Source organism: Bufo bufo, chromosome 5 (genome assembly GCF_905171765.1).
Source record: "Bufo bufo chromosome 5, aBufBuf1.1, whole genome shotgun sequence".
Classification (NCBI taxonomy): domain Eukaryota; kingdom Metazoa; phylum Chordata; class Amphibia; order Anura; family Bufonidae; genus Bufo; species Bufo bufo.
In genome coordinates this window covers 563,090,509-563,108,236 of record NC_053393.1, presented here as the reverse complement: position 1 = coordinate 563,108,236, position 17,728 = coordinate 563,090,509, and positions in this window count along the sequence as shown.

The window sequence follows — 17,728 nt, the reverse complement described above, 5'->3', positions numbered from 1 at the left end:
ACTGTATTAGCCAGAGCCCAGACGGGCAGGGGTTTATTTCAGTTTGGTTTATGTTTTGTGGTGCTGGACCTTCAGCTTACCCAGTGAATTATAACTGGGGTCGCCTGTATTGCTGGAGTTTGATAAATAAAGCAGCATTTGGACTTTAACCCTGTGGTCTGCAAGAGAATCTGTCATCGCCGCCCTACCTGAGAGTGTAACCCCTACAATTGGTGTCGGATGCGGGCAGGCGTCCCTGCTGAATAGGCAACAGTCGGTTGCTAAGGGCAACGGCGTGACAGTAAATGATTTAATGTCCTGGGTGAAAGCTGCTGCAGCTTTACAAAGTTCACCAAATACCATGGAGGAAATGATGAAGATGTTGTTACAGGCCAATCTGGAGGAAAGGAAAAGACATGCTGAGGATAAAAAGAGACACGAAGAAGCCTTACGTGTCCAACAACAGGCTAATGCGCAGCAACAACAAGCTAATGCGCAGCAACAACAGGCTAATGCGCAGCAACAACAGGCTAATACGCAGCAACAACAGGCTAATGCGCAGCAACAACAGGCTAATGCATAGCAACAACAGGCTAATGCATAGCAACAACAGGCTAATGCATAGCTACAACAGGCTAATGCATAGCAACAACAGGCTAATGCGCAGCAACAACAGGCTAATGCGCAGCAACAACAGGCTAATGCGCAGCAACAACAGGCTAATGCGCAGCAACAACAGGCCATGGCACAGCAGCAGGAAACTAATCGTTTGTTGATATTGCTGCAATAAGAGAGACTGCTGTAACTCCAGCCCCACAAGTGGAGGTAAGCCCCCCAGAGACTGCTGTAACTCCAGCCCCACAAGTGGAGGTAAGCCCCCCAGAGACTGCTGTAACTCCAGCCCCACAAGTAGAGGTAAGCCCCCCAGAGACTGCTGTAACTCCAGCCCCACAAGTGGAGGTAAGCCCCCCAGAGACTGCTGTAACTCCAGCCCCACAAGTAGAGGTAAGCCCCCCAGAGACTGCTGTAACTCCAGCCCCACAAGTAGAGGTAAGCCCCCCAGAGACTGCTGTAACTCCAGCCCCACAAGTGGAGGTAAGCCCCCCAGAGACTTTGAATGTGAGGAGGGCTGTGCAGCGGGCCTTGCAAAAACTGACACTTGATGATGATATCGAGGCCTATCTGACCGTATTTGAGAGGTTGGCGGAAAGAGAGAGGCTGTCAATAGCAGAGTGGGCAGAGGTCCTTGCGCCCTTTTTGTCCGGCGAACCACAAAAGGCCTACTATGACCTCAGGGTGCAGGATGTCCGGGACTATGTCAAATTAGAAATGGAGATCCTGGCTCGTTTGGGCGTTACACCAGCGGTTTGTGCCCGGAGGGTCCACACATGGAGCTACACCATGGACAAGCCTGCCCGATCTCAGATGTTTGACCTCCTCCATCTTGTACGGAAGTGGCTGGAACCTGAGACTTCTACAGCAGACCAGATTGTGGAGAAAGTAATGGTGGATCACTACTTCAGAGCCCTCCCAGCGGAGCTGCAATGGTGGGTTGGACATGGAGACCCCAAAACTGCCGGTCAGCTCGTAAACCTGGTGGAAAGGTTCCTGTCGACTGAGGACTACCTCCGTGACGTCCCTACCGCACCAACACCTCCCCGGAGTGCCCGACCTGTGTCATCTGTGGGTAAGAGAGTTCTGGTTGTTGGGGGTGTGTGGAAGGGTACAAGAGGGAATAAGGCTCTAGAGGTTGGGCGTGGGCATAAGGCTGAGTCTCCCGGGCAGTCTGGACCGGAGAGGTTTTCTCACCTAGAAGACCTGGGGCGACCCAGTGCTGGAGGTGCCGTGAGTGGGGACACATTGCTGCCTATTGCCCTCTGACCTCAGAGCCCATGGAGTGTGCCGGGAGCCGGAGACAGTCGCTGTATGCGGTGCCAGTGTGTGCGGCCTCCCCAGGACTAGAGACTGAGCCGCAGATGTGTACCCTGGTGATAAATGACTGCTCCGTCAGGGCTCTGTTGGACTCCGGTAGTCTGGTCACCTTAGTGCATGCCAGCTTCGTAGCTGGTAATTATGTGCCGGACAAAAGAGTAAGTGTGCTGTGCATCCATGGGGATGCAAAATCATACCCGGTGGCTTGCGTTAAGCTGGAGACTCCGGCTGGGACTGTATCCTATGAAGTCGGGGTCGTAAAAAGACTTATGCATGATATGATATTGGGCCGCGACTTCCCCTTGTTTTGGAAGTTGCCAAGGAAAGAAAAGGGCGCTCATAGGGTAAATAAGTTAAAAGCTGAACCTCCAAAGTAACAGGAAGAGTGGTACTGCTCACCTATTGTTGTTGCACCTATTGTTCGGTGCAACTGAGCTGGAGGTGAATAGGAGTGATTACGTCTCACTGGTTGGTGCTGCCGATTCTGTCCGCGTTCCCCTGTGGCGGGGGCCAAGCCGCCGTCTGGGTCGATGAATAGGGTATATTTCCACTGGACCGGGGGTCGAATGGAGGGGTGGACCGTAGGCGCAAAGACACAACCAGAGTATTTTTATAAACCAATAGTTTTTTTTATTGTTATAGTGACGTCACTATAACAATAAAAAAAACTATTGGTTTATAAAAATACTCTGGTTGCGTCTTTGCGCCTACGGTCCACCCCTCCATTCGACCCCCGGTCCAGTGGAAATATACCCTATTGTTTTGGAAGTTGTGGGAGAAGAGAAACATTCCTGCAGAATCTGTGCCGTCTCCTGTAAATAATCATTGCTATGAGGGGCCCATTGAATCCAATGGTTTAAAGGAAAAGACCACTAAAAACAATGGTGCCGATAAGGTGCAAAATGAAGATGTCATGGTAACTGAAATGTCTGATGAAAATATGGGGTTATGTGACGTACCTGACAATGACACTTTTCCATTGCAGGTGTTAGCTGGCGAAGATGAAGCTTCCCCAACTGGGGAAAATGTGTTGGACTTAGGGGTGTCTCGGGGTAACTTTGGTACAGAGCAGTTGAGAGACCCCACTCTCATGAGTGCTCACGGAAATGTTACTGTGATACATGGTGTACCACAGGTACCAGAAGCTGACCAGAAATTTCCGCATTTTGCCATGAATGGAAACCTGCTGCATCGACTTAATAAATGCAACAATGGAATTGTGGAGCAGCTTCTGGTGCCAAAACCCTATAGACGTATGGTACTAGACCTCACACATAACCACGTACTTGGGGTCATTTGGGTGTTAGCAAAACACAGGAGAGGGTACTACAAAGATTTTTCTGGCCTGGAGTATTCAAGGAAGTGGAAATATACTGCGGGTCCTGCCCAACCTGCCAGATAAGTGCCCCGACCTCACATTTCCGGAGTCCCTTGGTGCCTCTTCCCATCATTGAGGTACCTTTTGAAAGAATTGCCATGGACTTGGTAGGTCCCATTGTTAAGTCAGTTAGGGGACACCAGTATATCTTGGTTGTGTTGGACTATGCCACACGATACCCGGAAGCGGTACCCTTGCGAAACATGGCGTCCAAAAATATTGCCCGGGAATTATTTTTCATGTTCATGGGATCCCTAAAGAAATTCTCACGGACAAGGGTACCCCCTTTATGTCGAAGGTCATGAAAGAGTTGTGCAAGTTGTTCAAAATCACCCAGATACGTACCTCGGTGTACCACCCCCAGACAGACGGGTTGGTCGAGAGGTTTAACAAGACGCTAAAACAGATGTTAATAAAGGCTGGTCGGGACTGGGACTGCCTCCTGCCATACCTTATGTTCTCTGTTAGGGAGGTGCCTCAGGCTTCTACAGGGTTCTCACCATTTGAGTTGCTATATGGCCGTCACCCGAGGGGTTTACTCGATGTAGCTAAAGAAACCTGGGAGGCTGAGGCTACTCCCTATAAGAGCGTCATTGAACATGTGGCTGACATGCAAAGACAGGATAGCGACAGTAATGCCCATTGTTAAAGAACATCTGCAAAGAGCCCAGGAGGCTCAAAGCAGAATTTATAACAGGTCTGCCAAGGTAAGGGACTTTAATCCCGGGGACAGGGTCCTGATTCTAGTTCCCACTGTAGAAAGTAAGTTTCTGGCAATGTGGCAGGGTCCCTACGAGGTTGTGGAAAAAGTGGGCGAGGTGAACTATAAGGTGCACCAACCAGGAAGGAGAAGACCCTACCAGATTTACCACGTAAATCTGATCAAGCCATGGATAGATCGGGAGTCATTGGTGGCCGCACAGACCATGAGTAAGGAGGTGTCGCCACCAATTCCTCCGGCAAAAATTAGTGAGGCATTGTCAGTACCCCAGAAACAAGAAGTGAAGGAGTTTCTACAGAAAAATAGAGGAAGGTTTTCTGACCTACCAGGCCGTACCCACCTGATAGAACATTCTGTGAGAACTGAGCCCCACAGTAAGGTGAATCTAAAGCCCTACAGGATACCAGAAGCACGCAGAAAAGCGGTATCCTCTGAGGTCAGGCGCATGCTTGAGTTAGGAGTCATTGAGGAATCTACCAGTGAGTGGTCAAGCCCTATTGTCTTAATCCCGAAGCCTAATGGGACTTGGAGATTTTGTAATGATTTCCGGAAGCTAAATGAGGTATCAAAGTTCGATGCGTACCCCATGCCCAGAGTAGACAAACTGATTGAGAGGCTTGGGAAAGCAAGGTACATCATGACCCTTGACCTTACAAAGGGTTATTGGCAGATACCATTGTCAGATGATGCAAAAGAAAAGACGCCATTCTCCACTCCAGAGGGGCTGTTCCAATACACAGTGATGCCGTTCGGGTTACATGGAGCCCCTGCTACATTTCAGAGGTTGATGGACCTGATCTTGAAGCCACATCGTGACTATGCGGCCGCTTACCTTGATGATGTGGTCATTTTTTCATCTGATTGGAGAAGTCACCTCTGGAAGGTACAGGCCCTTATAGACTCCATTGGTGATGCTGGCCTAACCATAAACCCTGAGAAGTGTGCAGTGGGTCTAGAGGAAGCAAAATATCTGGGCTACATTATTGGTAAAGGGCTGGTTAAACCCTAGATCAATAAAGTAGAGGCGATACAAGACTGGCCTAGGCCCTTAACGAAGAAACAAGTCAGGGCCTTCCTTGGCATGACGGGGTACTACCGCTGGTTCGTACCGAATTTTGCCTCGATAGCAGCACCATTGACTGACTTAACGAAAGGCCCTAAATCAGTAATGGTGACGTGGACCCCAGAGGCAGAAAAGGCCTTTCAAAGCCTAATGTCCGCTCTCTGTCAACAGCCAGTGCTCATTTCTCCGGATTTCAGAAAAGAGTTTCTGGTCCAGACTGATGCGTCTGAGACAGGCTTGGGAGCGGTCCTGTCACAGGTGATAAATGGAGAGGAGCACCCGGTGGTGTACCTAAGTAGGAAGCTGACCCCGGCAGAGAAAAGGTATGTCATAGTGGACCGAGAGGGTCTAGCCATTACATGGGCTCTGGAGTCACTTAAATATTACCTGCTGGGTAGGAAATTTCTGTTGGTAACAGATCACGCGCCTTTAACTTGGATGAAACAAAACAGGGAGAAAAACGCAAGAGTGACCAGGTGGTTTCTCTCCCTGCAAAATTTTTATTTCAAGGTTGAACATAGGCCGGGAAAATTACAGGGGAACGCAGATGCTTGGTCCAGGATACACTGCTTGTTGGCCAAAAATATACAGACCTCCGAGAAGAGGGGGGGGGGGGATATGTGGTAAGGTGAACAGAAAGGTGTATGGTAAAGTCCTGGAAGGGGGGTATATCCCACCCAGCTTCCTCAACTGGGTGAGGTAAATAAAATCCAGGACAGGTTTTCCCCTAGCCTGAGGGATCCCCAGGTGAAGCCAGCTGGGATCATCAAGGAGAAATAAAGCACCGTCCAGGCTGTCAGTCTGAGGAGAGGAAGGCCTGGAGAAAGCCTGGGAAGATGGCTGCCCTGCTGGCTGGAGAAGCCGAGTTCTCTGTGTGACCTGTGTCCAATAGGTGAGCTAGGATCTGCACTGTATTAGCCAGAGCCCAGACGGGCAGGGGTTTATCTCAGTTTGGTTTATGTTTTGTGGTGCTGGACCTTCACCTTACCCAGTGAATTATAACTGGGGTCGCCTGTATTGCCGCAGTGTGATAAATAAAGCAGCATTTGGACTTTAACCCCGTGGTCTGCAAGAGAATCTGTCATCGCCGCCCAGCCTGAGCGTGTAACCCCTACAATATATATAAAATATATAATAAAAATATATAAATAATGAAATCAATCACCTTTCTCCCCCAACACAAACCAAATCATAGATAATTACATAATTGCATAAATAAATGAAGCATATCATAAATAATGTTCATTGTGCCCTAGCCGCACCTACAGTATATTTGTTGTATCCTAAATATTGAGTTGTCCTTATTCAAACAATCAATAAGTCAGACTATATAATTTTAATAAGAAATAAGAAATGCAAATTGTCCATCCAAACTCATGTCCTCTGACCCAAAACTTCGGTGAGCCAAGAGGATAACGGACCATGCACCAGGGAGGAGAGGGCCAGGAAAGCAAGCGCAAAATAGGAAGCGGAAAATTCATATATAAATATCATAAAAATAATCAATGAATGATGCAAAAGGGACAAGAGTATAACTATACTCCATCAGAATAGTATATAAAAATATGCAGTTCCATAGGATATCAAGAATACCAAAAGTCCCCAAGTAAGAAATGCCGACCATCGGGTTGTATGTGTTCAGATAACAGTTATTACGGTGCTAAGAGCCAATCTATATTCATTCTGATTACAAAAGCAGTGAACAATGATATGTAGACGGGGGGAGCAGAGGAAGAGGGGGTCCCACAGCTCAGTAAAGCCTGCATCCGGGTGTCATCAAACCTCTGAACCTAAAAAAGAAATAAAGAACACACATGAATAGAAAGTGCAATTAAGTGATGAGTGATACATGGACCTGCTCTAAAGAAACAGAGCCTATGTAGAAAAGCCAGTAAAAGTGAGTTCCTCATTTAGGCCCCGTGGGACCTGTGAGCCAAGGTTGAATATCCACCTTGATTCAGATCGGAGCAGTCTCTTAGAGATTTGTGCGCCCCTAATGTTACCCCGAACAGTGTCCAGCCCTGCAACCCGTAGGTCGTCATACCTACCTTCAAGAAATGGGCCGCCACCAATGTTAGAGGTTTTTCCCCTTTGCTTCTATCCCGTGCTGCCAACCGAATGTTGGATGTGACCTGTTGTACTCTCTTCCTTAGCTCCTGCATGGTCTGGCCCACACAGATCCTATTACAGGGGCACAAAAGGGCACAGACTATATTCCTGGAGCGGAAATTAACGTAATGTTTTAAATCAACCCTACAATTCTACCCATAGGAAAAGCTGTCCGAATTCAGCATAAATTGACAAATATTGCAATCCCCCCAGGGATATGTACCTCTCAATATGCCACCGCTGCCCGTGGTGCCTCCTGGGCATTGGAAGTGACTCCGTACCAAGGTGTCTTTCAGGTTAGGGGCCCTCCTTGCTATAATCCTGGGTTCATTGTCGACATGTGGGGCGAGTTTACCATCTGCTAGAAGTAGGAACCACTGAGTATTCAGGATTCTGTAGAGATCCGACCACTGGTTATTATACCTAGTGATCACTCGTATTTTATTGTCCCGTAGTTTAATCCTGGGTTCAAACAGGTCCTCACGATTGGACTCCTTAGCCCTTTCAAAGGCCTGGGATATAACCTTTTTAGGGTACCCCCTCTCATGTAATCGTGACGACAAATTTTGTGAAGCTTCCTTGAAGTCATTCAAATTGGTACAATTGCGTCGTAAAGGTAGAAACTGGCCCCTGGGTATACCTTTCTTCAAATGCGTCGGATGGAATAGTGGAGTAGGTTGTTGGTCGCATAGTGGAGTAGGTTGTTGGTTGCAGTGCTTTTTCGAAACAGAGATGTCACAATGTGGGAGTCCTTCAATCCAATTCGGAGATCCAAGAAATCCACCTCCGATTCCGAGATTTTATATGTCAAAAATATATATAACGGATTTTCGTTAAGGTGGCCAATGAAAAGCTCACACTCCTGCCTTGATCCCTGCCAGAAGAAAAGGATGTCGTCAATGAAACGATACCAACCCACCACATGGTCCCTGAAAAGGTCCAATGGGTACACCTGTGTGGCCTCCCACCAACCTAGAAAAAGGTTGGCCTAAGAGGGCGCACACCGTGCACCCATGGCTGTACCGGAAATTTGTCTGTAAAATGTACGGTCGAAAACAAAATAATTATGCGTCAACACAAATTCCAGTAAACTCACCAAAAAAGTGTGGTGGGCTGGATCGCCCGTAGTGGAACTGGACAGAAAGGACTTGACCGCGGTTATCCCATCAATATGGGCAATGTTGGAATATAATGACTCGACATCACATGTGAACATCAAGGTACCGGACGGCAAGACGACATCCCTTAGTTCCTGTATAAGGTGCATGGAGTCACGGAGGTATGATTTGAGGCCAAGACGAAGGACTGTAGAAAAAAGTCTAAATAAATGCAGGCTTGTTCACACAGGCCCCCAATGCCTGCCACAATTGGGCGGCCAGGTGGGTTGTCTAAATGTTTGTGCACCTTAGGTAACATATAAAATGTTGGTGTAATGGGGCAACTCACCTCCAAAAATTGGAGTTCCGGCTTAGTGATGATCCTCATGTTGAAGGTCCTTCTTAAAAGCTGGTCCACTTTCTTCTTGAACGTTGTAGTGGGATCTGATGGAATGGGAGTATAGAAAACTCTGTTACCCAATTGGCGTTTGGCTTCACTCATATACATCCCCATGTCCCACAGTACCACGTTCCCACCTTTGTCCGCTTCCTTACTTACAAAGGATTTATTCTGTTGGAGTTGTCGGATAATGTTGGACTCTGTCGCAGCCATATTTCTTCCCTAATGGTATTCTTTGTTAATTTCCGGACCTCTTGTAGGACTGCTTGAAAAAATAAATTTATATTAGGGAACATACTCAGTGATGGCGTAATGGTGGAAGGTTTAGATAAATTAAAGGGTCTCCTACCTAGATCACTCTCACTTTCTCTAAGCAATTCCATCAGGTCCATAAAGACACTCCGTTCATCCTCCGCAAGTTCCTTTACTAGTGTCGGTTGAGCATAAAGTAGTTTAAAACACAATTGCCTGAAAAATAAATACACATCTTTAACAAACTCAAATGTGTCCAATGTACTGATGGGGGAGAAGGACAATCCTTTCTGCAAGACCAATCTTTCTTTATCTGACAACACATAAGAGGAAAGGTTTATGACCTGGAGTGACCCATCATCCTGTGGTTGTTCCACTCCTACACCCGTTTCCTGTGGGGTGGTAAGTGGCTGTCGCCCCTGCGAAGTTGGGGTCCCCTTTTTCTGGGATTTACGTAATCCCCTCCGAGTTCGCTGTCCTTGCTGTTTTCAGATAAAAATTCCACATCACTATTTGTATTGTCGGAAGTGTGAGCAGTGTGCTTCATGGTTGTATCATTCGGAGGATTACCCTTTGAGGGTGCCCGTGTGTTACCACTGTGTTTCCACCTGAAGGCCTGTTTTCTCTCAAAGTCACCTCTATCCCAATGGAATTTGGATTTTTTTACCCATCATAATCTCCTTATCAAAATTCTCCAAAATCTCCATAAGTCTGGCCTGAAATATATCAACTTTCTCCTTATCGTGTTGTTCCATTTTGACTCTAACTCCACAAGCCTTAATTTAGTTCGCTGCAGAAGTTCTTTGTCATGTGCAATTAGCATATCAATGAGGGTCCCAGAACATTGTAGAAGTCCCTAATAGAGCATTTGAGGTGCTCCTCCAGGCTCTTAATATTCCACCAAACCCGTGTGTAGAGTTTGTGTCAATAATCTCAGAAGTCAATGACCTAAAGTCACCACCTGTATCAGTAACACCATCAGGAACAACGCTGTTGCCTGTGAGGTCCATGACGCCTCCCTAGCCTCCAAATTAAATGCCATAATACTTGACCACAAAAATGGGTGCCTCAACCCCAGAAAAGCAGAAGGGAACGACAGCCCCAGCAAGATAGAACCAACAGCAGGGGGCACACCTATGATGGGGAACAGCACTCCCCCATTATATTTATATTCATAGGTGTGCCCCCTGTTGTTGGTTCTATATTGCTTGTATACTTGCTGGGTCTGTCGTTCCCTTCTGCTTTTCTGGGGTTGAGGCACCCATTTTTGTGGTCAAGTATTATGGCAATTTAATTTGGAGGCTAGGGAGGCGCCATGGACCTTGCAGGCAACAGCGTTGTTCCTGATGGTGTTACTGATACAGGTGGTGACTTTAGGTCATTGACTTCTGAGATTATTGACACAAACTCTACACACGGGTTTGGTGGAATATTAAGAGCCTGGAGGAGCACCTCAAATGCTCTATTAGGGACTTCTACAATGTTCTGGGACCCTCATTGATATGCTAATTGCACATGACAAAGAACTTAGAAACATAGAAACATAGAATGTGTCGGCAGATCAGAACCATTTGGCCCATCTAGTCTGCCCAATATACTGAGTACTATGGATAGCCCCCGGCCCTATCTTATATGAAGGATAGCCTTATGCCTATCCCATGCATGCTTAAACCCCTTCACTGTATTTGCAGCTACCACTTCTGCAGGAAGGCTATTCCATGCATCCACTACTCTCTCAGTAAAGTAATACTTCCTGATATTACTTTTAAACCTTTGCCCCTCTAATTTAAAACTGTGTCCTCTTGTGGTAGTTTTTCTTCTTTTAAATCTTCTCTCCTCTTTTTCCTTGTTGATTCCCTTTATGTATTTAAAAGTTTCTATCATATCCCCTCTGTCTCGTCTTTCTTCCAAGCTCTACATGTTAAGGTCCTTTATTCTTTCCTGGTAAGTTTTATCCTGCAATCCATGGACCAGTTTAGTAGCTCTTCTCTGAACTCTCTCCAAAGTATCAGTATCCTTCTGGGGATATGGCCTCCAGTACTGCGCACAATACTCCAGATGAGGTCTCACTAGTGCTCTGTACAGCGGTGAGACCTCACTTGGAGTATTGTGCGCAGTACTGGAGGCCATATCCCCAGAAGGATATAGATACTCTAGAGAGAGTTCAGAGAAGAGCTACTAAACTGGTACATGGATTGCAGCAAACTAAATTAAGGCTTGTGGAGTTAGAGTCAAAAATGGAACAACACGATAAGGAGAAAGTTGATATATTTCAGGCCAGACTTATGGAGATTTTGGAGAATTCTGATAAGGAGATTATGATGGGTAAAAAAATTCAAATTCCATCGGGATAGAGGTGACTTTGAGAGAAAACAGGCCTTCAGGTGGAAACACAGTGGAAACACACGGGCACCCTCAAAGGGTAATCCTCCGAATGATACAACCATGAAGCACACTGCTCACACTTCCGCCAATACAAATAGTGATGTGGATTTTTTATCCAAAAACAGCCAGGACAGCGAACTCGGAGGGGATTACGTAAATCCCAGAAAAAGGGGACCCCAACTTCGCAGGGGTGACAGCCACTTACCACCCCACAGGAAACGGGTGTAGGAGTGGACTGCCATGAAGGTAGGTATGACGACCTACGGGTTGCAGGGCTGGACACTGTTCGGGGTAACATTAGGGGCGCACATATCTCTAAGAGACTGCTCCGATCTGAATCAAGGTGGATATTCAACCTTGGCTCACAGGTCCCACGGGGCCTAAATGAGGAACTCACTTTTACTGGCTTTTCTACATAGGCTCTGTTTCTTTAGAGCAGGTCCATGTATCACTCATCACTTAATTGCACTTTCTATTCATGTTTGTTCTTTATTTCTTTTTTAGGTTCAGAGGTTTGATGACACCCGGATGCAGGCTTTACTGAGCTGTGGGACCCCCTCTTCCTCTGCTCCCCCCGTCTACATATCATTGTTCACTGCTTTTGTAATCAGAATGCAGATAGATTGGCTCTTAGCACCGTAATAACTGTTATCTGAACACATACAACCCGATGGTCGGCATTTCTTACTTGGGGACTTTTGGTATTCTTGATATCCTATGGAACTGCATATTTTTATATACTATTCTGATGGAGTATATTTATACTCTTGTCCCTTTTGCATCATTCATTGATTATTTTTATGATATTTATATATGAATTTTCCGCTTCCTATTTTGCGCTTGCTTTCCTGGCCCTCTCCTCCCTGGTGCATGGTCCGTTATCCTCTTGGCTCACCGAAGTTTTGGGTCAGAGGACATGAGTTTGGATGGACAATTTGCATTTCTTATTTCTTATTAAAATTATATAGTCTGACTTATTGATTGTTTGAATAAGGACAACTCAATATTTAGGATACAACAAATATACTGTAGGTGCGGCTAGGGCACAATGAACATTATTTATGATATGCTTCATTTATTTATGCAATTATGTAATTATCTATGATTCGTTTGTTTGTGTTGGGGGAGAAAGGTGATTGATTTCATTATTTATATATTTTTATTATATATTCTTTATATATATTTTTTATTTGTTTGATCATGCACTGTATACCATCTGTATATACAGGGAGTGCAGAATTATTAGGCAAGTTGTATTTTTGAGGATTAATTTTATTATTGAACAACAACCATGTTCTCAATGAACCCAAAAAACTCATTAATATCAAAGCTGAATATTTTTGGAAGTAGTTTTTAGTTTGTTTTTAGTTTTAGCTATTTTAGGGGGATATCTGTGTGTGCAGGTGACTATTACTGTGCATAATTATTAGGCAACTTAACAAAAAACAAATATATACTCATTTCAATTATTTATTTTTACCAGTGAAACCAATATAACATCTCAACATTCACAAATATACATTTCTGACATTCAAAAACAAAACAAAAACAAATCAGTGACCAATATAGCCACCTTTCTTTGCAAGGACACTCAAAAGCCTGCCATCCATGGATTCTGTCAGTGTTTTGATCTGTTCACCATCAACATTGCGTGCAGCAGCAACCACAGCCTCCCAGACACTGTTCAGAGAGGTGTACTGTTTTCCCTCCTTGTAAATCTCACATTTGATGATGGACCACAGGTTCTCAATGGGGTTCAGATCAGGTGAACAAGGAGGCCATGTCATTAGATTTTCTTCTTTTATACCCTTTCTTGCCAGCCACGCTGTGGAGTACTTGGACGCGTGTGATGGAGCATTGTCCTGCATGAAAATCATGTTTTTCTTGAAGGATGCAGACTTCTTCCTGTACCACTGCTTGAAGAAGGTGTCTTCCAGAAACTGGCAGTAGGACTGGGAGTTGAGCTTGACTCCATCCTCAACCCGAAAAGGCCCCACAAGCTCATCTTTGATGATACCAGCCCAAACCAGTACTCCACCTCCACCTTGCTGGCGTCTGAGTCGGACTGGAGCTCTCTGCCCTTTACCAATCCAGCCACGGGCCCATCCATCTGGCCCATCAAGACTCACTCTCATTTCATCAGTCCATAAAACCTTAGAAAAATCAGTCTTGAGATATTTCTTGGCCCAGTCTTGATGTTTCAGCTTGTGTGTCTTGTTCAGTGGTGGTCGTCTTTCAGCCTTTCTTACCTTGGCCATGTCTCTGAGTATTGCACACCTTGTGCTTTTGGGCACTCCAGTGATGTTGCAGCTCTGAAATATGGCCAAACTGGTGGCAAGTGGCATCTTGGCAGCTGCACGCTTGACTTTTCTCAGTTCATGGGCAGTTATTTTGCGCCTTGGTTTTTCCACACGCTTCTTGCGACCCTGTTGACTATTTTGAATGAAACGCTTGATTGTTCGAGGATCACGCTTCAGAAGCTTTGCAATTTTAAGAGTGCTGCATCCCTCTGCAAGATATCTCACTATTTTTGACTTTTCTGAGCCTGTCAAGTCCTTCTTTTGACCCATTTTGCCTAATAATTATGCACACCTAATATAGGGTGTTGATGTCATTAGACCACACCCCTTCTCATTACAGAGATGCACATCACCTAATATGCTTAATTGGTAGTAGGCTTTCGAGCCTATACAGCTTGGAGTAAGACAACATGCATAAAGAGGATGATGTGGTCAAAATACTCATTTGCCTAATAATTCTGCACGCAGTGTATGTGTAAGGTATATATGTTTACTATGTTATATTGTGCAGGATGCTCACACCTTGTTTATTTATTTAGGATTGCACTTTACATATCATCATGTAGCCACTTCCATTTAATTGTACATAATATTGAATCATGTCTTTGACACTCTTGCACCTTTATGCATTGTTTCTTTGATTGATATCTGTCCCAAATTGTTGTGCCCTGTTCGTACACCAGAACCAATAGTACCTTCCTCTGCTGCGGTGATCCATTTGGGGATGTATCTGCGCGGCTTGGCGCTCTGCAGCGTTGTCGAGGCCGTGATTTGTTTCCGCCCCGTAGAACGCATCGCGGTGTCGACTTCCGCTCGGACGCCATCTTGCGCATGCGCGTCTGCTTATCAAGCACGCCGTTCTTTCTGGCGCCCGCACTCGGACCACCGGGGAGAATCCAGGTAACGCCTATCTGTGCCCTTCCCTTATTCCTCCTCCTTCCATTGTTTTATTCACTTGCTCACAGCCATATCTGATTATTGGTTAATTACAAAGACTATAATAACTTTGAAACGCCAATGCATATTCTCATGGACCTCTGAGGAAGTGAGTCCATGTACTAGCGATACGCGTGAGGGTCTCTGCTCTCCCCCCTTAGAGGTCTACATTCTGAACGTGCCACCACTGTGTTTCCGATAAGTATATCATTTAAGAAATTGCTGGCATTTTGTTGCCATTTCCTTTGATGTTTGTACACACATTGCTTCAATGGTGGCCCTGGATGTAATTTTGTATACGATGTTACCCATTGGTGAGGTTTGCTCCATGTATTGATGGTTTTAACTAGAATGTTTCAATAAATTATATTTTATTCTTGGAGGTGCAGTCTAGTTGTGGTATTTCTTTACTTGGTTTACTTCATGACTTGATCACAAGAGCTTACAATCTATGAGGATAGTAAGAAACAAAAGGAGCGAGGACCTGATCACAAGAGCTTACAATCTACAAGGAGACACATGTGAGAACCTGATCACAAGAGCTTACAATCCATGATGAGACACACGTGAGAACCTGATCACAAGAGCTTACAGTCTATGAGAAGATGGAGGAGACACAATAAGAGTAAGGACCTTATCACAAGAGCTTACAATCTACGAGGAGACACAAGAGGAGTAAGGACCTGATCACAAGAGCTTACTATTGGAGATTGCCCTGATCTGTGATGGCGGTGATGTAGTGGTGTACAGGCAGTGTGATGGCGGTGATGTAGTGGTGTACAGGCAGTGTGATGGTGATGTAGTGGTGTACAGGCAGTGTGATGGCGGGAATGTAGTGGTGTATAGGCAGTGTGATGGCGGTGATGTGGTGTACAGGCAGTGTGATGGTGATGTAGTGGTGTACAGGCAGTGTGATGGTGATGTAGTGGTGTATAGGCAGTGTGATGGTGATGTAGTAGTGGTGTACAGGCAGTGTGATGGTGATGTAGTAGTGGTGTACAGGCAGTGTGATGGCGGGAATGTAGTGGTGTATAGGCAGTGTGATGGTGATGTAGTGGTGTACAGGCAGTGTGATGGTGATGTAGTGGTGTACAGGCAGTGTGATGGTGATGTAGTGGTGTACAGGCAGTGTGATGGCGGTGATGTGGTGTACAGGCAGTGTGATGGTGATGTAGTAGTGGTGTACAGGCAGTGTGATGGCGGGAATGTAGTGGTGTATAGGCAGTGTGATGGTGATGTAGTGGTGTACAGGCAGTGTGATGGCGGTGATGTAGTGGTGTACAGGCAGTGTGATGGTGATGTAGTGGTGTACAGGCAGTGTGATGGTGATGTAGTAGTGGTGTACAGGCAGTGTGATGGCGGGAATGTAGTGGTGTATAGGCAGTGTGATGGTGATGTAGTGGTGTACAGGCAGTGGGATGGCGGTGATATAGTGGTGTACAGGCAGTGTGATGACGGTGATGTAGTTGTGTACAGGCAGTATGATGGCGGTGATGTAGTGGTGTACAGGCAGTGTGATGGCGGTGATGTAGTGGTGTACAGGCAGTGTGATGGCGGTGATGTAGTGGTGTGCAGGCAGTGTGATGGCGGTGATGTAGTGGTGTACAGGCAGTGTGATGGTGATGTAGTAGTGGTGTACAGGCAGTGGGATGGCGGTGATGTAGTGGTGTACAGGCAGTGGGATGGCGGTGATGTAGTGGTGTACAGGCAGTGTGATGGCGGTGATGTAGTGGTGTACAGGCAGTGTGATGGCAGTGATGTAGTGGTGTACAGGCAGTGTGATGGTGGTGATGTAATGCTGTACAGGCACTGTGATGACGGTGATGTAGTGGTGTACAGGCAGTGTGATGGCAGTGATGTAGTGGTGTACAGGCAGTGTGATGGTGGTGATGTAATGCTGTACAGGCACTGTGATGACGGTGATGTAGTGGTGTACAGGCAGTGTGATGGCGGGGATGTAGTGGTGTACAGGCAGTGTGATGGCGGTGATGTAGTGGTGTACAGGCAGTGTGATGGCGGGGATGTAGTGGTGTACAGGCAGTTTGATGGCGGTAGTGTACAGGCAGTGTGATGACGGTGATGTAGTGGTGTACAGGCAGTGTGATGGCAGTGATGTAGTGGTGTACAGGCAGTGTGATGGCGGTGATGTAGTGGTGTACAGGCAGTTTGATGACGGTGATGTAGTGGTGTACAGGCAGTTTGATGACGGTGATGTAATGCTGTACAGGCACTGTGATGACGGTGATGTAGTGGTGTACAGGCAGTGTGATGGCGGGGATGTAGTGGTGTACAGGCAGTTTGATGGCGGTGGTGTACAGGCAGTGTGATGGCGGAGATGTAGTGGTGTACAGGCAGTGTGATGGCAGTGATGTAGTGGTGTACAGGCAGTGTGATGTAGTGGTGTACAGGCAGTTTGATGACGGTGATGTAATGCTGTACAGGCAGTGTGATGACGGTGATGTAGTGGTGTACAGGCAGTGTGATGGCGGGGATGTAGTGGTGTACAGGCAGTTTGATGGCGGTGGTGTACAGGCAGTGTGATGGCGGAGATGTAGTGGTGTACAGGCAGTGTGATGGCAGTGATGTAGTGGTGTACAGGCAGTGTGATGTAGTGGTGTACAGGCAGTTTGATGACGGTGATGTAATGCTGTACAGGCAGTGTGATGACGGTGATGTAGTGGTGTACAGGCAGTGTGATGGCGGGGATGTAGTGGTGTACAGGCAGTTTGATGGCGGTGGTGTACAGGCAGTGTGATGGCGGAGATGTAGTGGTGTACAGGCAGTGTGATGGCGGTGATGTAGTGGTGTACAGGCAGTGGGATGGCGGTGATGTAGTGGTGTACAGGCAGTGTGATGGCGGTGATGTAGTGGTGTACAGGCAGTGTGATGGCAGTGATGTAGTGGTGTACAGGCAGTGTGATGATGGTGATGTAGTGGTGTACAGGCAGTGTGATGGCGGTGATGTAGTGGTGTACAGGCAGTGTGATGGCGGTGATGTAGTGGTGTACAGGCAGTGTGATGGCGGGAATGTAGTGGTGTATAGGCAGTGTGATGGCGGTGATGTAGTGGTGTACAGGCAGTGTGATGGCGGTGATGTAGTGGTGTACAGGCAGTGTGATGGCGGTGATGTAGTTGTGTACAGGCAGTATGATGGCGGTGATGTAGTGGTGTACAGG